Source organism: Muntiacus reevesi, chromosome 9 (assembly GCF_963930625.1).
Source record: "Muntiacus reevesi chromosome 9, mMunRee1.1, whole genome shotgun sequence".
NCBI lineage: Eukaryota > Metazoa > Chordata > Mammalia > Artiodactyla > Cervidae > Muntiacus > Muntiacus reevesi.
Genome location: NC_089257.1, coordinates 56474531 through 56498237, shown reverse-complemented (window position 1 = coordinate 56498237; position 23707 = coordinate 56474531). Strand labels below are relative to the sequence as shown.

The window sequence follows — 23707 nt, the reverse complement described above, 5'->3', positions numbered from 1 at the left end:
CAGTGGCAAAGAATCTGCCTGTAATGCAGGAGACCCAGGTTCAGTCCCTTGGTTGGGAAGATCCCCTAGAGAAGGGCATGGCAGCCCACTCCAGTACCCTTGCCTGGAGAATTCCATGGACAGAGGAGCCCGGCCAGGTACAATCCATAGGGTCACAGAGAGTTGGACACAGCGGAAGTCACTAAGCAGCAGCAGAAAATAGATTAGTGATTGCCTAGGCTGGGAGGGATGATGGTTAAAGGGTATGGAATTTCTTTTTAAAGGGGGTAAGTGTTCTAAAATTGAGTAGGATTATGGTTGTACTACTCTGACTCTACTTAAAGCCATTTCACTGTACACTTTATTTTTAAATTAAAAAAAAAATTTTGGCTACACCATGTCTCATGCAGATATTAGTTCCCTGACCAGAGATCAAACCTGAGCCCCTGCAGTTGAAGCGTGGAGCCCTAGCCACAGGACTGCCAAAGAATTCTCTCATTGTACACTTTATTTTTTTAAATTTTTTAATTTATTTTTATTAGTTGGAGGCTAATTACCTTACAGTATTGTAGTGGTTTTTGTGATACATTGACATGAATCAGCCATGGATTTACATATGTTCCCCATCCCGATCCCCCCTCCCACCTCCCTCTCCACCCGATCCCTCTGGGTCTTCCCAGTGCACCAGGCCCGAGCACTTGTCTCATGCATCCAGCCTGGGCTGGTCTGTTTCACCCTAGATAATATACATGTTTCGATGCTGTTCTCTTGAAACATAAAAATATGGGACGCTTCACGAATTTGTGTGTCATCCTTGCGCAGGGGCCATGCTAATTTTCTCTGTATCGTTCCAATTTTAGTATATGTGCTGCCGAAGTGAGCACTCATTGTACACTTTAAATGGCTGAGTTGTTTGACAGGTTTACAACTCACTAAGTTGTTGTTTAGTCACTAAGTTGTAGCCGACTCTTGTGACCCTGTGGACTGTAATCCACCAGGCTCCTGTCCATGGGATTTCCCAGGCAAGAATACTGGAGTTGTCATTTCCTTCTCCAGGAGATTTTCTCAACCCAGGAATTGAATTCACATCTCCTGCATTGGCACAAAGATATTTTAACCACTGAGCCACCAGGGAAGCCCCATTAAGTTGTTACTAAACCAAAAAGAGTGAGAAGAAAAGCCGGGAAGGACAATTCTTACCCAAAGAAATGAATTACTAATGGTAGAATTTAGGAAATAGTAGATAAATCCCATACAGTTCTCTTACATTTTTGGCTTGTGTTAATTTGTCCTCACTAGGATGGATTTAATTTAGCTCAAAATTAAATATTTAATTCCCAGTTGATTGTCTGGTTGGTGGATCTAGAGGTGGCTTTCTCAGCTGTCTACTGTTCTGGGTTTTTCAGTTTTTCTCTGAGGCATATGTATTGCTTTTATAAGTAGGGAACCAAAATAAAGACTGTCACAAACTATGTATTCCATTGGGTTGTACAAAAAGAACATCATGACTTCTACATGTTGTGCTGCTTGAACTAGTTTGAGACTTTTATAGAATCCTATCCTAGAAAAGACATTTTGGGGGGGGAAATGTGAGAGGTAACACAAGTGTGTGCCCTGAATTGAGCTGTTGTCAGAATCCAGTCACTTCTCAAAGCCTCCTGCCTTTTATCCTCTCATTTCTTATTTGCTCTTTGTGTCTAAGAACCACCAAGTTGTTAATGACCACAATGTTGTATACAGTTTTGTGCACAACTTTACTTGTTGTGAAAGGGAAAGATGATCAGGAACATGAGGTAGGGGTGGTGGTGATGGGTGGTCAAATTGAAAGGAAGAAATGTAGTGGGGTCTGTGCCCTTAGGTAATTTGTTCCATTGCCGATACCAGCATTTCATAGTCTACTTGCAACCCAGTAAAATACCTCATGAAAGTTACAAGGCCTTCACAGACGGGAAATTCACCGTAGCCCCCATCTTTCTACCTGAGGTAAGACCATGCGTCCGTTTTGTTTTGCTTTTTAACAGGATTTATGGATCAGTGAAGGAAAATGTATTGAGATACAACTGTATGTTTGAGGGCAGAATTTGCTGTCAAGAAATCAGAGTAAAGCTGAGGATTTACAGCCCATGAGAGGCTTAAATGGAGAGTTCTTTTCCCATCGCACGTTGAGTAGGCAACTTGGAGCATGACCTGTATTTCTCAGGCTGAAGTGGCGAGCTCTGGGCCCTGAGGCCTTCTCATTTACTGTGTGCATGCGTGTTTTTAAGTAGGGTCTGGGTGCCTTCCAGGTAGAAGGGCTAAATGGGGAGTAAGATTGGGGGGAGCAGGTCTATTAGCTTCCTGGCCCCCACCTCACCCCAGAGAGCCTGCCCTGGGCTCAGAGTTCAGCACTCTTCTGAACACCCCCTGGGACCCTGGCTCTCTCTCTTCCTGCTGACACCTGGGACCTTTAAGAGCAGGCCTGGAATAGCTCACAAGTATGGTAGAAAGAGCAATCTCAGAGAGCAAAGTTTGGGTCCTCACTCTACCACTTACAAGAGCTCTCTACTTTTGGGCAAATTATTTATCCTTCTTAAGGTTTTCCTAATCTTTAATAGAAATAATGCTACTACCCTCCATGCTCATGATGAACCCAGGCACACCTTGGAGATATTGTGGGTTCAATTCCAGATCACTGCAATAAAGCAAATATTGTGATAAAGAGAATCTTGTGAATTTTTTGACTTCCTAGTACATATGAAAGCTGTGTTTATATTGTAGTCTGTTAAGTGTGTGATAGCATTATGTCTTAAAAAAGGTACATGTGTGTTAGTCACTCAACTCCATCCGACTTTTAGCAATCGCATCGACTGTAGCTCGCCAGGCTCCTTTGTCCTTGGAATTCTTCAGGCAAAAATACTGTAATGGGTTGCCATTCCCTGCTCCAGGGGACTTTCCCGACCCAGGGATCAAACCCAGGTCTCCTGTATCGTGGGCAGATTCTTTACAGGATGAGTCACCAGGGAAGTCATATACCTTGATTTAAACATAATGCTGTTGGAAAAATGGCACCGATGGATTTGTTCAATGCAGGGTTGCCACAAACCTTCAATTTATAGAAAGATACAATATCTGTGATGTGCGATGAAACAAGGTGTGCCTGTATTAAATGAAAATCATACAGAAAATACATAGCACAGTGCCTGAGACACACTTTTTTTGCCTCCCCTTTCCCTTACCTGATTCTTAGACTAGGTTGGCAGAGAAAGTAACCACCTCTGAAGGCCACCTGTTGGTATTATTAAAATATTTTTCCCCCACTTACCTATTTTTTGTGTTAAATTTTAGTCTATATTGAATGCATTTCTCCAAAATAAAAACCCACGGAAGTGAAAAATTGATTACTCTAGAGTAAGCAGTCCAGTAGAACTTTCTATGATAATGAAGTGTACTTGGCTATTCTCGTCCTTGGGCTTCCCTTGTAGCTCAGCTGGTAAAGAATCTGTCTGCAGTGCAGGAGTCCCTGGTTTGATTCCTGGGTGGAGAAGTTTCCCTGGAGAAGGGATAGGCTACTCTCTCCAGTATCCTTGGGCTTCCCTGGTGGCTCAGATGGTAAAGAATCCACCTTCAGTGCGGGAGACCTGGGTTTGATCCCTGGGTGGGAAGATCCCCTGGAGAAGGGCATGGCAACACACACTCTGGTATTCTTGCCTGGAGAATCCCCATGGACGGAGGGGCCTGGCGGGCTACAGTCCATGATGTCGCAAAGAGCTGGACATGACTGAGCGACTAAGCCCAGCAAAGCATTTTTGTCCTTTTACTCTTCCACTCAGATTTTAAGATCAGTTTGTGAAGATCTATGAAAAACCTGTGAAAGATCGATTGGTTTGACATTGAATTTATAGGTTAATTTAAGGAAGAAGCAACGCCTTTATGACATTGGGGTTTTCTAGCTCTCCTTTCATTTAGGCCTTTTAACATTTTTTCAGTAAACCCATATTATTCTCCATGAGAATCCTATCAGAGGTTCATAGACCAAGGAATATTGGATGGGTGGCCATGAGGACAGTGAATGAGAGCAGAATCTAGAGGCAAGGGAGTCAGTGAAGAGGTGAGACAGGATGAAAGCTTGGATTTAGGACTGTGAGAAGGGAGAGGAGCCAAGATACACCAGAGACATTTCCTAGGAAGGATGGACAGGGCCTAATCAATTCTTTCAGAGCAAAATAAGGCAGAAGAATAATACACGTGCTGCCATTTATTAATATCTCACTGAGTACCAAGCAAAGTGCTGGCATGTAACCATCGTCATTACTTCTCACAGTGCTCTGGAGTAGATATTGTTACTTCCATCCTCCAGGTGAGGAAACTAAACCTCAGAGAGTTTAAGTAACTAACCCAAGGTCACCCAGGGGAACCAAGCTAGAGTTCACATCTTGATCTGCTTCTGCCCAGAGGCCACTGAACACTTGTCTAATCTTGGGGTTTTTTCAGAGTTTATTGAAGGTACTTCATGAAAATATGCTAGACCTTTTGAATTTTATGACTGAAATAAAAGTGATGAAAATCCTCTTTGCAATCATGGTCAGAAAATCAAATTGGAATGTTTATCTAGTTTTATAATGTTTGATAAAAGATCTAGACAAGCTGGAATTTATGAGATTCCAGACCTATAAAATATGAGTTGTAGAGAGGACAGGCAAAGTAATACCTTTGCCAGCAAAGGTTACATTACTTTGCCAACAAAGGTCCATCTAGTCAAGGCTATGGTTTTTCCAGTAGTCGTGTATGGATGTGAGAGTTGGACTATAAAGAAAGCTGAGCACTGAAGAATTGATGCTTTTGAACTGTGGTGTTGAAGAAGACTCTTGAGAGTCCCTTGGACTGCACAGAGATCCAATCAGTCTATCCTAAAGGACATCAGTCCTGAGTGTTCATTGGAAGTACTGATGCTGAAGCTGAAACTCCAATACCTGGAATTTGGCCACCTGATTCAAAGAACTGACTCATTAGAAAAGATTCTGATGCTGGGAAAGATTAAATGTGGGAGGAGAAGGGGACAACAGAGGATGAGATGATTGGATGGCATCACTGACTCAATGGACATGAGTTAGGGTAAACTCCAGAGTTGGTAATGGACAAGGAAGCCTGTGTGCTGTGGTCCATGGGGTTGCAAAGAATCGGACATGACTGAACTGAACTGAACTGAACTGAACTGGGAGGACAGGAGGACAGCTTTGGGGATGGAGATCGTGTGATTCTGTGTAAAGCAGAAGGACTTTTGAGTTCTGGAAGTGTTCTTGGTCATGTATTTCTGGGTAACAGTGTGTTGATGTTTTTTGTCCATTGGTCAGAAGAAAAAAAAGAATGGCCTTAATTAAAACTTCTATTGTCTTTGCCACAGAGGAAGGAAGCCTTTTGGAGGTTGTCATGGTGACGTCTGAATGACACTGCTGAAGTGGGTAGAGATTGCCATCCAGGGCCCTGAAATGTGCATTTATCATTTCCCCTGCCCCCCTGAGAGGCCTACGGAGCCAAACTGCACAGCTCCTTAATCACCTTAAATTTGAGTTTGAGCCAGTGTGCATGCGTGCACGTGTGCGAAGGAATGAGCTCTGCTTGTAGCCATGGTTAGAGTCATAAAGTCTGAAACCCAATTTCTAATTACTTTGTGCTCCTGAAGCAAAATGGCATATGTGAGGTGCTCGTGAAAGCTCTCAGAAAGCAATTAGGAGGTACAACCTTTCACATGGCACAGCGGGACAGCTGGGGAGGCCTCCTCCCCGTCCCAGCCCTCCTGCACTCCTCCTGGCACTCAGAAATCTTGCCTGACACACCTTCTCCATGGGCAGTCCATTGAACGAGGCTTGCACTTAATGCATGACAATTTTAAATGCTGCCACTTACACCCGTTCTCCCCCTTCTGCACCTAACTGCACATGGGTACCGTCAGTCAGCATGCAGGCAGAGTGGCTGTTTCTGACAGTAAAACCAGGCTCTTTTGCTGGCTTTGGGGTTTCTGCACCGTGTGATATGGGTGTGGGAAGGGGAAGCAGGGAAGAATGATGTTGTGCAGTCGAGTAATATGGATGGATTTTCCAAAGCACAGTCTGCAGGTGTGAAAAAGACAGGCTTATGACACCACCCGCCCCCAACTGGGTATCTCTTCCATAATCTTTCATGTAGAGTGGTATTGTGACAAAGAGCAAAGAATTTGCCATCAGAGAACCTGGTTTATTTTTGGCTCCGCCTCTTTGCTAGTCCTGTGAAGCTGGGCAAGAAGTTAACTTTGGGTTCCTCTTCCATAAAGCTATAACAATGATGCTAACTCCCTCTCCAGGCATTGTATTGCATGAGGTGTTGCTTTGTCAGCTGTAAGTGCTGTTTAAGCTGTAAATTCTAATTCATTAAGCTCATATTGTACACTCGGCTCTGTGTTGAGGCGAGAACAATAATCAGAGTAAGATGAAAGGGAGTTCCCTGGTGGCCCACTGGTTGAGACTCAGTGCTTTCATTGCCGTGGCCCAGGTTCAATCCCTGATCAGGGAACTAATATCCTGCAAGCTGCATGGTACGACTGAAAAAAAAAAAAGAGAATAAGCTGAAAATGTTCTTAATTCTGCCTGATGTCAGGCTTCTAGGTGGAGATGATCCTTGCATTGAGTCTTAAAGGATGGGTATGAGTTAGCCAGAGAGACAGGAGACAACCTTCAAGAAAAAAAGCAGTGTACGCAATGACACAGAGGCATCACGGGGGAGCAGTGAGCCGTGATCCAGGGAACAAATAATGATGGGTGTTTATCCAGAAGATGAGGGGAGCTGATGGGTTATTATTTGAAGGCAAGGAGTGACAACAATTTATAGGTTTAGAAAGATTACTGGTAGTTGTGTGGAGACTGTTGAAAGTGAATTGGGGATAGGTGGGTGAGTACAGGGATAGGATAATGACCTTAGAGGCCACTCTGTCATCCAGTGAGAGTGGCCCCGGGGATGAAGAAGGTGGACTGGCCTGCTGAAATCGAAAGTGGAGTTGAGAGTCTGTGACTGAGATGGAATGAGGGAAAGTGGTAGGATGATTCCAACAATTCTAAATGGTATTACTGTTGACATTGTGAAATTTTCATTGTGCAGGACAGCATCGTTAAGCCTCTTGGGTCCCCTGCTCACTAAATGCTCCCTGGTGGTTGGGGCAACAAAAATGTCACTGTAATTTTTCCAGATGCCCTTGGTTAGTAACTGTGAAATGGTAGTTTCACCAACATGGGGAATAAAAGAGGAGAAATAGGGTGGGAAGAGTCCCCTTGTGGACTATGTTGATTTTATATTTGATTGACCTCTTGGTAGAAGTACAGGTAGAAGATTGACCTCTGGACCTAGGGATCCAGAGCAGAAGAGAGTAGACACTGGAAATACTGCTTCAGGAGACATACCCATGGCAGCGAAGAAGCTTTCCAGGGAGGATATTTAGCACGGGGCAGGGGCAGGGGAGGCAGGTGGATGGCAGAACTTTGGGGACCATCGTGTATCCTGTTTGATCATGTGTGTTGGGGAGGACACATAGTATCTCAGGGCCTACAGGGGAGAGGAAATTGAAGCTCAACAAGAGCAAATGACATTTGCAAGTTTGTCTTTTAATCAGTTTGGTGGATTCCCCCCTTGACCAACCAGCATTCAGATAAGGCTGGATTTGTCCCTTGGGCTCTTTGATGTCTTTCTTTGTGACCAGTTGGAATAAGTGTCTCAGTGACAGGGCTATTATTATCCCTGCCTCTCCTTGGGTTTAGAAGTCTTTGTGCATTAGTAAGGAGGCTTTTCACAATTTGCTTTTTTCCCTGCAATGGCAGATTTTTCCTTGGCGCCTTCTGTGTTCTTGGTTCACTGATTAATAGACACTTGAGGAATTGCAGGGAGGCATTTAACATGCATCAGATACCATCACTAGCAGAGAAAATGATTCACTGAGCTCTCTCTCTGCTCTCTGCGTCTCTCCCTGCCAACATAGCTTGACGTTGGGGAATTGAGTCTGAATCTGGAAAAACACAGTTTAAATGTGTGATTCAGAGTCAGTGACGTGTGTGCATGCGTGCCCAATCACTCAGTCTTGTCTGACTCTCTGCAGCCCTATGGACTGTAGCCCTCTATCCATGGAATTTCACAGGCAAGAATACTGGAGTGGGTTGCCATTTTCTCCTCCAGGAGATCTTCCCAACCCAGGGATGGAACTCAGGTCTTCTGCATCTGCTTCACTGGCAGGCAGATTCTTTACCACTGTGCCACCTGTGATGTGCAGCTATCTCCAAAGCGGGGGTCTTGGAGAGGTGGATAGTGAGGGGTCTAAGAGGTTTGGTGTTCCCATTTCCTTTACATTACCTTCTTCAAAGGCAGGAGTCATTCCAGGTTAGAGATAAGTTCTAGGCTCTAACCTTCAGGCCTTTAGCCAGTACCATGCTAGGAGGATTGGGACTTCAGACTGGGAGGTGGACTTTGTTTTCAGTGTGAAGATGCTAGTAAGAATGGCTTCTAGTAAGCCCTTGTTGTTGTGCAGTCACCCAGTTGTGTTTGAGTCTTTGCCACCCCTTGGACTGAAACATGCCAGGGCTCCCTGTCCCTCACCGTCTCCTGGAGTTTTCCCAAGTTCATATTCATTGCATCAGTGATGCCATCCAGCCATCTCATCCTCCGACACCCTCCTCTCCTGTGCTCAATCCTTCCAAGCATCAGGGACTTTTCCAATGAGTCGTCTGTTTGCATCAGATGACCTTTTATATGTTCATGAGTTCTCACAGTGAATATACTGGGGTGGTTTGCCATTCCCTTCTCCAGTGGATCACATTTTGTCAGAACTCTCTGCTATGACCCATTTGTCTTGGGTGGCTGGCCCTGTATGGTATGGCTCATAGCTTCATTGAGTTACACAAGCCCCTTTGCCACGAAAAGGCAGTGATTGTACAAGGTACAAGGTTCAGTTCAGTTCAGTTGCTCAGTCGTGTCCAACTCTCTGCGACCCCATGAATCGCAGCATGCCAGGCCTCCCTGTCCATCACACACTCCCGGAGTTTACTCAAGCACATGTCCATCGAGTCAGTGATGCCATCCAGCCATCTCATCCTCTGTCGTCCCCTTCTCCTCCTGCCCCCAGTCCCTCCCAGCATCAGGGTCTTTTCCAATGAGTCACCTCTTCGTGTGAGGTGGCCAAAGTATTGGAGTTTCAGCTTCAGCATCAGTCCTTCCAATGAACACCCAGGACTGATCTCCTTTAGGATGGACTGGTTGGATCTCCTTGCAGTCCAAGGGACTTGCAAGAGTCTTCTCCAACACCATAGTTCAAAAGCATAAATTTTTCAGCGCTCAGCTTTCTTCACAGTCCAACTCTCACATCCATACATGACCACTGGAAAAACCATAGCCTTGTTTTCTGCTTTCCTTGGAAATATAAGGAGCCAGTTTGGACATGATGTTTTCATGCAGAGTAATCCATCCTTTGACTCCAGAGTCCACTTCAGACAGTTGGACACCCACCCCACCCCCGCCGTCATCCATGTCTCCAGAGTTGGAGTCAAAGTACCTAGATTTGAAACCTGCCTCTGCCTGACTGTAATCTTGCACAAACCCCTTGATTTTTCTCATCCTCAGTTTCCATATTTGTAAAATGGACATAATAATACCTGACTTTTAGTATTGTATTAAAGTGTGAGATAGTGCCTGCAGAGTGCCTGGAATATGATATTGGTGTGATATATGATTTACCTACTGCAGTGACTGTTACAGATCTCTGTCTCACCTTGTGTGGTTCTTTATTCACAGCCCTCTGACCCCTGCACACATATTTTGGGCTATCTGCAGAAATCTGACACTTCAGCATGGTGGATTCTCTAGGGATATGGGGAGCTAGTGAGTTTTCTTTAGGGAGAGGGGACCTCGATAAGACCATCCCTGCTATTTACCTCCTTGATGCCAGTCGTCATTTAGAAGGTCTTTCACAGAACCTACACTGCAGTGTGGGACGGGAAATGGAACCCAGTTCTGGCTCCAAACCCATACTCTTCCACTGACTTTGATGTCTCGCCACTGACTCCTCCCTTCTTGAGGCCTGCTTTGCCCTGCCTCCCTGCCCCACCCTTCCCCTCCCCGCCCCAAGAAAATAAAAACTAGAGTAGAACCAGAAAACCCTGTCAGGATATTCTGTCTGGGCTTCGTGTTTCGCTTACTGGAAGGTCTGGGTACTCTGGGTCCTGTGGGTTATATTCCTTCTTCCTGCCGGGCTCCTGACCCGAGGTTCCCTTCCTGAATGGGCATCGCTAGCAAACTGAGAAGGAAATGGGTTTGGGTGGGGGCTTTCCGAAATCATCCCATTTTGCCCTTGTCTAGAAGTGAGATAGGCAGCGAGAGCCCCTCCCTGACCGGATTTCTGAAATCCTTGCCCCTGCCTCTGCCCCCCATCTCAGCACTGAGAGTGGGATGGTCCCCCTCTCCTGGGCCATGAAGGGATGCTGGGCCAGTCGCCCTGTGTGATTAGGGCTCTGGAGTCCCTTGGCTGTGTCAGTACCATTGCTGGAAGACCCCAGAGGGAAGCTGGGAAATAGGCTGCCTTAGGAGGTCCTGAGCAGGCCTGTGAGGAAGCAGCTGTGGAGGATGGACCGGTGCCCTAACCTGATGCAGGACGGCCCGGCGGAGGCTGTGTGGGCAGAGCAGCGGCAGGAGGCTCCTCCCCCTGGAATGTGGCTGGATGACTTTACCTCTCACACCCTACAGACAGCTTCCAAACAGAGACCCTGCACTTTAAATCCTCATTGATGTCCCAGGGCCCTGGTGCAGGGAGCCTTTAGATCTCTGAGCTCATACGTTACAGGACAGCCCTGGTTTCTGGAGTGAAGTGCTACATGTCAGGGTATACGTGGGCCATTCTACATTGCATACCTGCACATGAGCTCATACATGAACTCATGCATGTGTCCCTGTTCATGGTTTCCTCCTTCCCTCACTACCCTGACCTCTAGGCGGCAGGCAGAACAACTTTGCTTGCCATGTCCACTTTGCTGTGAGTACCAGAGAGTTACCTCCTTTCCTGTCACCGCTTTCTCAGCCTCACCAGTGTGGAAGGTGACATGGGGTAAGGGAATCTAGTCGAGTAGCATCAGGTGTCAAGGGGTGGAAGGGCTCCCTGGGCTCATCATCTCCAACCTTTTCCCATTTTACAGACAAGAGAACTGAGGCCCAGGGAGGGAAAACCACCTGCCTGCATTCCCCTTTGCCTGGTATTTTTGTTTACCTTGAACAAATTAAATGCCTGACGTAGGGTGTAGAGAAGACATAGTGATGTAGGAAAAGAGTTTGGCTTCTGGACCTGGATTCTAGTGGAAATCCTAAATCCTGAAACGTGTTGTATTGGACAAATGAATTAACTGCTTGTAACCTGTTTCCTAAGATGATAATACCTTGCAGTGTTAAAGTGACTGTTAGAAGTAATATATGCAGGCATCTCAGGCAGTTACTCATCATGGAAGGTGTTCAGAAAGAGGTGACTGTTACTTTGAATATAGCCCCAGTGGTTTGTTACTAGATCCTGGCTGCATTGAACTGTGAAAGCTGTGTATCTAAAAGAAAAGGCTTGACATAGGTATTGTCAATCTTAGTGTAAGCTTCCTGGGAAAAGGGTCTAAGGAATTTAAGCCAGCCTCCACTATAGGGCTGTGAACACCTGCTCCTGCGGCCAGGTTCCTGGGAGATGGGCGTAGGTTCTCAGTCATAGCTCTGTACAAGGCCTTGTTGCTTTATATTCCCATCAGAATATCTCTTCATGCTCAGGATCTCATCATCCTACCCATGTATTTCAGAAATCTCTTGACTCACATAATTGCTAAATGGTGTGTTTCATAAATTAATAGATTCACAGAGCTAGAGAGGAGCATAAGGTCATCTTGGCAGATTGCAGGCCTGGGGTTTGTGTCTTTTCCTTACCAACATATTGCCAAACGGTTTTCTGGCCTGGGCTTGAAAATGCCCACCAACAGGAGGCAACCAGCCAGTCTGATGTTCAGAGGCCACGCTGTAATGTTGTGGACACGCGATTCCCTGAAAAATCTGCAGTGACTCCGTCTTGGACCTCAGGGGACAAGTCAAATCACTCTTTCTCATGATAGCCTTTCAGAGGTGATGACAACTGTTGTGTGCCCTGAATCTTCCTAGGTCTTAAAACTCCAGCTCCTTCAGTGGCTTTGACCCTTCACAGCCCTGGCTTCTCTCTCCTGGACATGCTCCAGCTTTCCACTCTGGCCTGTAGGTGTGGTTACCAGAAGTGAACACAATATTTGGATCAGTTCAAAGCAGAATTTTTTTTTTTAACCTCCCTTTTCTTAGACCCTGCACTACTATTAAGTGAGTCCCAAGGTCCTAGTGGTTTTGTGACAGCTTTTCCACACTAACTGGGTTTGTGGTAAGTCAACACCACTAAACCAATACAGATTTTGTATTATTTCCTAGAGCTGCCGTAACAAGTTACTATAAACCTGGTGGCGTAAAACAACAGAAAGTTATCCTCTTATAGTTCTGGAGGCCCAGAGTCTGAAATCACAGCGTCTGCAGCCTTGGTTCCTTTGGAGGCTCTGTGGGGGACTCCATTCCATGCCTCTTTCTCTGCTTCTGGGGGTTGCCGGCAATTCTTGGCATTCCTTGACTTGTCGATGCATCACTTCAATCTTGGTCTCTGTCTTCACATGACTGTTCCCTCCCACATGTGTTTTATATGCCTCTTGGAATGGCAACCCAATCCAGTACTCTTGTCTGGAGAATCCCATGGACAGAGGAAACTGGAAGGCTACAGTCCATGGGATCACAAAGGGTCAGACACAACTGAGTAACTAACACTTCCCTGAATCCACAGCAGTGGATTTCTATGCAAGGTTTTTTTGACTGGACATGAGGATTCTCAGCTCTCTAAAATATATTTTTCATGTTTTTTGGTAGTAATTAGTCACTGAAAGATGGATTTTTTTTAAAAGCAGGAAATAATTTTAAAACAATGTGATGATGATTTTTTTCCTTCCATAATCCTTGTTTTCAGGAACCTAGTGGTATGTTCTGGTTAGTGATAACTATGACCTTAAGCAATTCTCTAACCTTCTCTGACCTCAGTTTCCTCATCTGTGAAACAAAGATTGGATGAGGTGAGCTGTATGTCATTTTCAGCTCTGAAATTCTTAATACAGTGGTTTCTGGAAAGCAAGGCTTCCTGTTGATGATAAAAGGTCTCAAGTTGGCTTACTAAACTGAGAATTCACAGCTCTTGATGAAAACAGATTATCATTTATGAATCTGAAAATCTGAAAAACTCTGTCCTTTTGTTCACCTCTGACAGGATATGGAATCTAAGCTATGACACATCCCCTCCCTCTTCTTGATTACTCACGAAGTGTAAGATCCTACCTGGTTGGCGTTTAGTTAGCTCTTAAATATTTATTACATGAAAGAAACAATATACTTATGTCACTTATTATTATTGGGAGCAAATAATGCGGTATCATTCACATCTGATCATCTAGTAATTGTGGACCTTTTAAGATTCCTTCTAGGACTTCCCTGGTGGTCCTGTGGTTAAGAATCTGCTTTCCGATGAGGGAATACGGTTTTGATCCCTGGTCAGGGAACTAAGATCCCACATTGCTCAGAGCAATTAAGCTAGAGAGCCACAGCAGAAGATCCTGCGTGCTGCAACTAAGACTCGATGCACCCAAATATATTAATAAATATTTTTATTTATTTATTTTTTTAATTAATAAATATTTTTAAAAAGATTCCCCCTGAGTGTGCCTCTCAGAAGCAATTATTTTTATTTATATTCCAGTTGTACTGAGATATAATTGACATATAGCACTCTATAACTTTAAGGTGTGCAGCATAATGACTTGACTTACATTCATCATGAAATGATTATCACAGTAAGCTTAGTGAACATCCGTCATCTTGTCTAGGTACAAATTAGAGAAACAGAAAAAAAAATTACAACGAGAGCTGTTAGGATTTACTCTTAACAAGTTTCATATATAACATATGGCAGTGCTAATTATATTTATCAAGTTGGGCTCTAAAATCACTGCGGATGGTGATTGTAGCCATGAAGTTAGAAGACAGTTGCTTCTTGGCAGGAAAGCTATGACAAACCTAGACAATGTGTTAAAAAAGTAGAGACATTACTTAGGTGACAAAGGTATGTATAGTCCAGGCTATGGTCTTTCCAGTAGTCACGTACAGATATGAGACCTGGACAATAAAGAAGGCAGAGCACCGAAGAATTGATGCTTTTGAACTGTGGTGCTGGAGAAGACTCTTGAGAATCCCTTGGAAAGCAGGGAGATCAAACTAGTCAACCTTAAAGGAAATCAACCGTGAATACTCTTTGGAAGAAATGATGCTGAAGCTGAAGTTCCAATACTTTGGCTACCTGATACTAACAGCTGACTCGTTGGAAAAGACCCTGATGTTGGGAAAGATTGAAGGCAGAAGGAGAAGAAGGCGACAGAGGATGAGATGGTGGGATGGCATTACTGATTCAATGGACCTGAACTTAGGCAAACTCTGGGAGATAGTGAGGAACAGGGAGGCCTGGTGTGCTGCAGTCGGTGGGGTCACGAAGAGCCGGACATGACTTGGCAACTGAACAACAAAAACATTATATCTTTAGTACTTATTTGCCTTATAACTGGAAGTTTGTAGTACCTTTATCCAATTCCCCCTCCCTCATCTCACCCAGCCCCTACATTTACCATCCCCACCCTCACCTCTGGTAACCTCAAATCTGATCTATTTTTCTGTGGGTTTGTTTTTATGTTTTGTTTGTTTTTGAAGTATAATTGACCTACAGTACTATGTTTGTTCCTCTTACACAAAGTACTGATTTTTTTCTATCTCAAAATGATCACCAGGATAAGTGTAATTACAGTATGTCACCATATAAAGGAATTAGTTACTTATTGACTGCATTCCCCATGCTGTACACTTCATTCCCATGACTCATTCATTTTGCAAGTGGAAGTTCGTATCTCTTAATCTCCCTTACCTATTTCTTTCCTCACCCCAACCCAGAAGCAGTTTCTCCTGACCTTGCCCTGTGGCTTGCGGGATCTTAGTTCCTCAACCAGGGGTTGAACCTGTGACTTCTGCATTGAAAGCATGGTGTCTTAGCCACTGGACCACCAGGGAAGTCCCAAGCAGTTACTTTTAAAAGAAAGTGGCAATGTTTCAAAGTTGCATTCGGAGCAGTTTCCTTGTCTGTGATACAGACGGCTATGAGGCCTGGACTTCAGGGCCTATGCTTGAAACACCACGGAAACATGCATTTTTCATGTTTCACAGAACGAGGTCTGTGATCTCATTCCAGGTGCACATGCTCAGATGCTTTTCTGTTTCAGGATCCCCTTCCTGCCATCAGTAGCTCCTGTGAATATCCATAGGGGGCTGCAGTCTCTGGCGCCTCTCTCCTTTTGAGTTCTTTAGGGACAGACTGTTGGCAGTGCCTCTCTGGATTTTTCACTCTACGCAGAAAGTCTGCCGATTGTGTTGGGGTTCACCTTTTCAGGAGACCGGTCAGAGAAGACTAAGGGCACGTCTACTTACTGTTACTGCTGGGAAGATTTTTCTAAGTTTTTTGGTAAAAGGGAAATTTTCTGGCTTACTTTTGCCATCTTCTTTTAGTTCTTAAGTAAGAAATCTTTATTCTTTACAACAGACCTCCTTCCTAAGAGGAAGAGCCTCTCTAGAATCAGTGGTGTTGTTACGAGATTGGAGTTGCAAACTCAAATGTCTGTAGAGGCTTAGTGGATAACGGAAAAACTGACTGTATGTATGCTCTCCAATTTGTTTTAGTTTTACTCTGTCCACTTGGTTTATCTTTGTCTCCCTAATTCTGATTGGGATACAGGCATGAAGAAACCTCTGTCCTGTAGGGAAGTGAGAAATGCAGGTATGATGACAAATAGCACTAAGTGTACACCCTCAACATCGGGAAGCAGTAGGGAGTGGTGGGGACCGCAGTGAACTAGAAGGGCCATCCCACCTCTCATGGGGTCCTAGTGTTGGCATAGATTTTGATTTACCAGGATGAGCTGAGTTTTTATATGAAAATTTCCTGTTGTTAAACTTGGGCTCAATTTAAAATGTCTGTGCTGTTGTTCAGTCGCTCAGTGGTGTCCGACTCTTTGCAACCCCTAGGACTGCAACATGCCAGGTTTCCCTGTCCTTCACCATATCCTGAAGCTTGCTCAAATTCATGTCTATTGAGTCAGTGATTGCATTCAACCATCTTGTCCTCTGTTGTCCCCTTCTCCTTTCTGTCTTTCCCCGCCTCAGGGTCTGTGTGGTTCAACTGAAATGAATTTGGGGGGACAGATTGGTTTGCAGGTAGCAATCTGAACTCTCTCTTACATGTTAGGACAGATGGGCCTATGGGGTGGGCTTCTGGGTCATCTCTCAGGTTGGTCTGGTAGGGGGTCCTAGTGGAGCTGTGTGTGGAGGGGGCTGCTTATGTTCATCCTTGCATGTGGATATGAAGGAACAGAAGATACATAGCATAAAAAAGCAAGTTATAAAGAAAGCTTTATTCCATTTATGTAACTTCTTTTTAAAATGATGTGTATATATATTTTTAAATGCATGAGAATTTCGTAAAGGCAAAAAACAAAAAGAACACATAAGAAACAGGTAAAGGTGTTGCCTCTGAGATTGATACTGACACTGAATTCAAGGCAAGAAACGGGTCCTCTGCTTTCTAGTTTATACTTGTCTGTGACTCGGAATACAGTTGACCCTCTGTATCCATGAATGCAGAACCCACAGATAAGGAGGGCTGACCATACTATGCACTTTTATACAAGGGACATGGTCATCTGTGGATTTTGGTATTGGGGAAGGTCCAACATGCCAAGGGACGACTGTACTTAATTTTTGTAAGGTAAAATGAAAAGAGTTTTTGGGAAGTATAATTGCTATATAACGAGTGTAAAGCTTCGTGCTGAGAGTACAAGGAGGGAAAAGGCTGAGTGGTCTGGAGTTATCAGGAAGGACCACTGGGAAGAGAAGGGACCTTGAAGGTTGGGCAGAACTCATTGAGGGGGAAGACTGCAGGAGCCAAAGCCCAGGGATGGGGTGACTTGGGGACTGGTGAACTGTTGAATTTGGTAGGAGCCAAGGGTCTAGGGAAGTAGAGAAGGCTTTAGCGGGTGATGAGCCACGGAGAGGGTGTGTACCAGGAGGTAATGGAATGAGAGCCGTGTTCTAGCATGATCCATCTGGCAGCAAGGATGAGGGAGTTTGGAGGCAGGACTCCAGGGTGGGAGCCGCTCATGTGGCCTCATCCAGCTCCCAGCTAGCTGTTGCTGATCCTTGCCTGTGTGTTGCCTGGTGAGTGAACAAGGGTTATGGCTACATACCTGGTGAGTAAGCTCTCGGGAGCGTGGGCTTTGGAGGTTGGCCAGCCTCTGCTGGTGCTCGAAGTGGTTCTTGCGCCTCTGCTGACAGTATGTCTCCCCAGACGTTTTAGAGATTCTGTGACGCAACTCGCCATAGACTGAAGTGTAACCACTAAGAACAAGCCCATACTTTGGAGTCAGGCAATATGGGCTTGAAATCTGACTTTGTCATTTACTGGCTATATGACCTTGGGGTGGCACTTGACCCCCTTGGGCCTCAATATTCACTTTTGAAAAATGGGGATAAAGTGATTCACCTCCTAGAGTTGTTATACCCAGCAGATTGACAGTTGGCAATTAGGTGTACTTTGCTGTACTTTACATTGCGGTACTCACTCTCATCTGTAGTTATAAATGTTTATATTATTTATGGTTAATATTATAAAGTACACATTGTATCTATTTATGACCATATCTGTTTGTTCTTTTGAACTGTAAGCTCCTGTTCAGTGGGGATAATTATGTTCTACTCACTGTCTTATCCCAAAACACTCACCGCTGAACACATACTAGGGCTAAATAAATGTTGGATGGATTGAGTTTGTATTTTTAATCCTACTCCAGCTTTAACAAGCAGTTGACTTGTGATCAATTAGGATATGTCAGTAGTTGAGAGCATGTCTCCTTTGTGGTTAAAACAGTTCAAATGCCCTTGTTAGGATAATGCATCAGGGTGGCTTGTGAGTCCTTCATTCTTTCATTCTACGGTGGCAGATCTGTTTTGTGGGGCTTGATGTTTATGAAACTGGGGAGGTTTTCTTTAAGAATACATGCAGTTGTAGAAAGCATGTACACACGTTGGTAGGCCACTTTCTAAGGCCTCGGAAGGGGCTGGTGATAGCGAGGGGTCCTAACGCTCGAGATTCCTTAGTTTCACAGTGATTCATCTCTGCATTTAAAGATTTATAGAATACATTCCCTACAGGCAGTGGTGGGAGTTATGAAGGATATAGAAATTTTTAAAGGGAAAAAATGATTCTAATGGATACAGATTTTAGTAAAATTGTCAGACCAAGTAGACTCGGAACAAAACCCCTTGCGTTTTTCTTCAGCCGGCAAATATTTATTGAGCACCTGCTATGTGCCAGGCACCATGTAGGCATTGGAACATAGCTGTGAAGACAGAAGTCTTGCCCCGTGGAGCTCACATTTCAACTTCATCATAACTTGTGACCTACCTAGGGGCAGTGGGGAGCCACAGTGCTGCTCTCAGGCCGTGGGGATAAAGGCACATTGATGCCTTAGTTTGCCTGGCCTTTCTCCTCTCCAAGCCTGCTCCGGGAGTGAGAGCAACATGGTTAAATCAATGCAGAGAAGACCATAGCCATCCCAAGCAGTGATGAAAGAATCACAGACTGTTACCACCGGGAGTGAGTATGATGGTTGGTAACTGCTCAGGCTCTTCCCGACTGTGACCATGAGATAGTGATGAAGGATCCCTCATTTCTCTGCCAAAGGCTCTCTGCTTCGGGGCTGATTTCAGCCCCATTGTGGCAGAGCAGAACTGAGTGAGCAATTCATTCTGATTCCAGGGCTCACAAGCAGAGGTATTTCTTATGTCCTCCTACCAGAGGGGCAGCCAACCCCATGTTCTCAAAGAACAGAGCTGGGCCCTGGAGACGCAGAGTGCCTGCCTCATTGTTTACCCCAGCCAGTGCTCGGCTTGGCCACAGTGGGGCGGTGACTCACAGCTGGAACTGTGTCCCTGCATCGCTGCCAGATTGCAGGTTGTGTGTGTGTGGAGGGTGGGGATGGGGGGTAGGGAGGAGAATGAATGAGTAGGAGCCAGTGGCTGCTGGATTTGTAACACCTGGGGAGGCAGCTGCTCCAGAACCAAAACTGAAATAGAGCGGGCAGGCTGCGAGCCTCCCTCCCAGCCTGACTTGAACTGGGAACGCTGGGAAGACACAGCATGGAGCTCCAGCAGAGAGCAAGCGTGTCCGCTGCCTTTGCCATGGAGAACGACGGCCCAAGAGCAGGTTAGTTCTGTATTGGTTTCTAGGATTCAGTTTACCATGATGTATTCTGATTTGTGAAAGTCAAGTCATTAGTGAGAGAAAGGGAGTTTTCGATGGAGTTATTGGGAGCACCTGCAGTTAAAAAAAAATCCAGTTTAATTGGGAATAAACAGGACAAAAGCATCATTAACTACACCTCTGTGCTGTCATTACAAAAGATATTCTGTTGGCAAGTGAGACTGGGGAGGACAGCTGTTCTGCCTCCTTCCTTTGTGTTTTCAATTATGTGCAGTGTTGTTACATTTCAGTCTGGCTCCCGCAATAGTCTGAGATGAGCCTCAGCGTCTTAAGATGTTACAGCTGGAGGATCTCTAAAACATCACCTGGTCTAGCCTTCTCCTTTTACACTTGAGAAGTCTGACTTATTGAAGAGCATTAAATAGAAGCATAAAACTGGATGTTCTTTAAGGTAGAAAATGTTTCTGTGCAGTTTTGAAACTTCTGTAGAGTGTGTGTCCCTGGCTCAGACAGCCTGCTGGGGAGGCTGTTTTGTCTTAGGCTGAACTTTCTGAGCCAAGAGGGCTTCCCTGGTGCCTCAGACGGTAAAGAATCTGCCTGCAGTGTAGCAGACCCTGGTTCGATCCCTGGGTCAGGAAGATCTCCCTGGAGAAGGGAATGGCAACCCACCCCAGTGTTCTTACCTGGAGAATTCCATGGACAGAGGAGCCTCGTGGGCTACAGTCCGTGGGGTTGCAAAGAGTCAGACACGACTGAGCGACTAACACGTTCACTTTTTTCTGAGCCATAGGGCTCAACCAGTGAGGGACAGAAGGGTGGCTCAAGGAATGTGCTTATTGATCTTAAACTACTTGGCTTGGTGAGCGAGTTTAAGTTTAAACAGGAGGCTGAGTGTTTTGCCTTAACTCAAAGGGAAAAAATGTGTTCTTTAGCCAGGCTCATAATACTGAAGCTTGTAACATAGAAAAAGACAAAACAACTCTGTTAGAGTGGAGATTTAGAGCTAGCAAAAAAAATATGACAGGAACTGAAGGTTGAGTGTCTGCTGCGGGGCAGGCACATCATCAGTGCTCTTTTGAAGAGTCTCGCAGAATTGGAGTGGGCTCCTCTTTTTACAGATAAAGAAACCAACACACTCGGAAAGGTCATTAACTCCCTCAAGGTCGTGGACCTGCAGTGTGCAGCAGAGCTGGGCTTTGAACTCCAGCCTGTCCGGCTCTGAGTAACCTGGGGTTCATGCTTTGGAGGCCTCGGGTGGCTTCTCCAGGTAGAGGGTCTAACCCGGTCATTGGACAGATGAGGAAACTAAAACCCAGCAAGGTTGTGTGTTTGCTCAGGGGCGTAAAACTAGTTTGTGGTAACAGAACTGGTCTCCCCACTCCCATTACAATGTTTCTCTGCCAACTTCCTTTAAAAAAAAAAAAGGAGAGGGAGGCAATCTGGGTTTGATTTCCTCATTCAGTCAGGAGTTGGGCTTTAGTCTTTTCATGGTTATTGAAGTCCTGTGGAGCCACAATTAAAGCTTCCTATGAAACCAGCAGTCCTAAGTATTGGAGCCCCACGTGGGGGCTCGGGGAGCAGAGAGGTTTGCAGTGTGGGTTACTGGGTCAGAAGAGGTAATATATGAATTGAATTGGCCACTGAATGCATCTGAAAACACTTGGAGAGCCTAATGAAATACTGAACTTTTCCATTTTTGCCGGAAGACTTTAGTCTGTTAAATTCAGTGTTTGGGAAGGAGACACCTCCCTCTTGCAAGATTTGAGAGCTTTCTGTTCACTCCGTTAATTTTGTGACTCCCTTGAGCCCAGCTCTGTCTGCGCTAGGCTCAGCCCCCTTTGGCACTTTTAGGTGAGGAGAGCAGGTCCTGACTCTCCCTCAGGGTGTTGGGTCTGAGGGTTGGCTGAATTTCATGTCTCTGCCTGGCTGGGTGTGAGTCAAGCATGGACGTGGTGGGGATGGGGAAGGCCCTTCCTTGGTCTGCGCCACGCTCCCCAGGGCTGGTGGATTCTCCCAGCCTGGGTGTAGGATCTTTATCAGGGCCTGGGGGCCCCGGCCTCCCCCACGCTCTCTGGGGCATGTGTGATATGTTGGGCTGCTGAAATCAGAAAGTGAGATGGGTTCTGCACAGCCTCTCCCTGAAGGTGCTGTGAGTTTGTGCTCAGGCTGGTGAGATAAAGGAGTTCAAGCGCCTGCTCCGTGGCATTGCTGTTGTGTGCTGTGGGGTATACATTAGAAATCAGTGAAGGACTGCTCCCAGCCCTGCGGTTAACTTAGGATCTTACTGGAGCTAGGAGAGAGGGGGAGGAGAGCAAACACAGATGAAACAGTAGAAAGCAATGTGAGAGTGTATAATCATCACCAAATTGCAGGTTTCACACCAAATACTCTCCCAGTTCACAAGAAGGAGATACAGGTGATGTTTGCATTGTCCTCCTCTGTGTTTTTAATCACCTAGTAATTGTCTCCGGGGTGTTTGCATTCCATGCTTTGGTTCTCTCTGCTGAGTGTACTTCCTTCTCCTTTGCAGGGGTGGTAGAGGGGGTTGCAGGGGAGTGTTAATTTCTCCAAATTATATTGTAACACAGTTGGGAGGGAGCCAGGGATGAAGCGATCTTAGCATGTTGGTCTCTGATGCATCCTTCCTCGGGTGGTATGAACAGAAGCCACTGCCTTCGGATGACTTATGACCCTTCAAGTTTTTGTCGTTTTGTGACCCGAGTCCAGACTTCTGTAAGGTTAGCTAGCCTATTTGGAGGCATGACCTCGCTTTAAAGTAGGAGTCTCCTTAGTCATTATTTCTCATTCATTCATTTGGCACATATAACAGAGCAGGACTCTGTTACGGGCTGATAATAGCAGGAAAAAGACAGGCAAGGTCCTTGCTCTCCTGGAATACACCATTAGTCAGGGATACTGATGATCATCAGTAAGAAAAATAACAGTTAGTAATAATTAAAATAGGGTGATGTGATATGACTGGGAGCTACTACTTCAGTGGGTGGTTGGGAAGCGCTCCGAGATGATAATTCTGCTGAATGGCAAGGAACCAGTTAAGTACAGGGGAAAGAGCATCCAGTACAAAGGTTGTTAAGTAGGAAAGAGGTTGGTGTTTAGGGAGCAGAAAGGAGATGAGTGTGGCTGGAGCAGGATAAGGAAGAAGGAGAGTGGTGCAGGAAGAGGATGGGGCGAGGCAGGGGCCAAATCACCTGGGATCTTGGAAGCCCAGGTAAGGAGCTTGAATTTTAACTCTATGGGTGATGTGGAGCTGTTGTACCGTTTAAAGGGGAAGCGCGTGTTATCTGACATTTTAAAAGATCCGTCAGGCTTTCGCTGAGGATGATGGATGGTATAGAGGCCAGGGTGGAAGCAGGAAAAGCAGTTGGGTGTCTGCTGTGATGACTAGGGTATGCCTATAGACATGGAAGGAAGTGTATGGATTCAGAGTGTGTTTTTTAGATGGAGGCAGCAGGACTTGCTAATATATGATATGTGGAGGTTAAGGTAAGAGAGTGGAGGATGACGCCTAGGTTGTTGAATAGTGATGCTGTTAATGGACAGAGGGAAACCTGGAGGGAGGATTATTGGTTTGGGTGGGAGTGAGGTGAGGAGATTCATTCTGGTTTTGCCCTATTCCAATTTAGATGCCTGTTAGTTACCACTATTGTCAAGACACAGCCAGGTTCAATGGACATTAATTGAGTACCTTCTGTATGCCAGGCATTGTGTGATGCCCTTTCATATATCCTCACAACAATCTTTCCTTGTGTGTAAATGGAAGAACTGAGGCTCAGAGACTTCCGTGGCGGCTTGTTCTGGTGTATATCCAGATCTTCTGACCCCAGGACTCTGGACTGACGTGGTGCCCAGGGTGGATATTGAAGGAGGTTGGTTAGTACTGTGTTGACGTCACTCACTTGGAGAGAGGATGGGGACTCTCTGTTGGCTTGTCGAGGCCTGCTTCCCGTGTTTCTGGAGGAAGGGCCTGTCAGAGTCATGCTGGTGTGCAGAGAGCTGCTTGACATTTTCAAAACAGCGCAAGCTCCAAAGACCACATCAGTAACCTCCTAAGCCCCCCTTAGGAAATGCCACATGAATAGCAGTGACACTTTGTACTAAATGAGCAATTCTGTAAAAGTGTTAAGTAAAAGTGAACAAAAGTCGCCTGAGAAGTGTTGAGGGAGTGTCGAGATGCCATCGGGACCCTTGGCCGCCAAGTCTTCACTCTGCAGCCCAGATGGGAGCTGAAGGCGGGGAGGCAGTTTCTTAACGTGTTTGGAGTTTGGGTTATCAATTCGGGGACCTAACTAGGAGCGC

General features: G+C 45.5%; 1 protein-coding gene and 1 non-coding gene across 3 annotated transcripts in view; one reads left to right on the top strand and one right to left on the bottom strand.

The window, feature by feature from the left end:
- The window catches only part of PLEKHA7 (pleckstrin homology domain containing A7), a 213264-nt gene that overhangs the window by 99396 nt on the left and 90161 nt on the right, over window positions 1-23707 (top strand). The gene's annotated exons all lie outside the window — the stretch shown is intronic.
- LOC136176185 (U6 spliceosomal RNA) lies at window positions 757-863 on the bottom strand. The gene has a single exon (XR_010664552.1). It is a non-coding gene; the product is annotated as a U6 spliceosomal RNA (small nuclear RNA).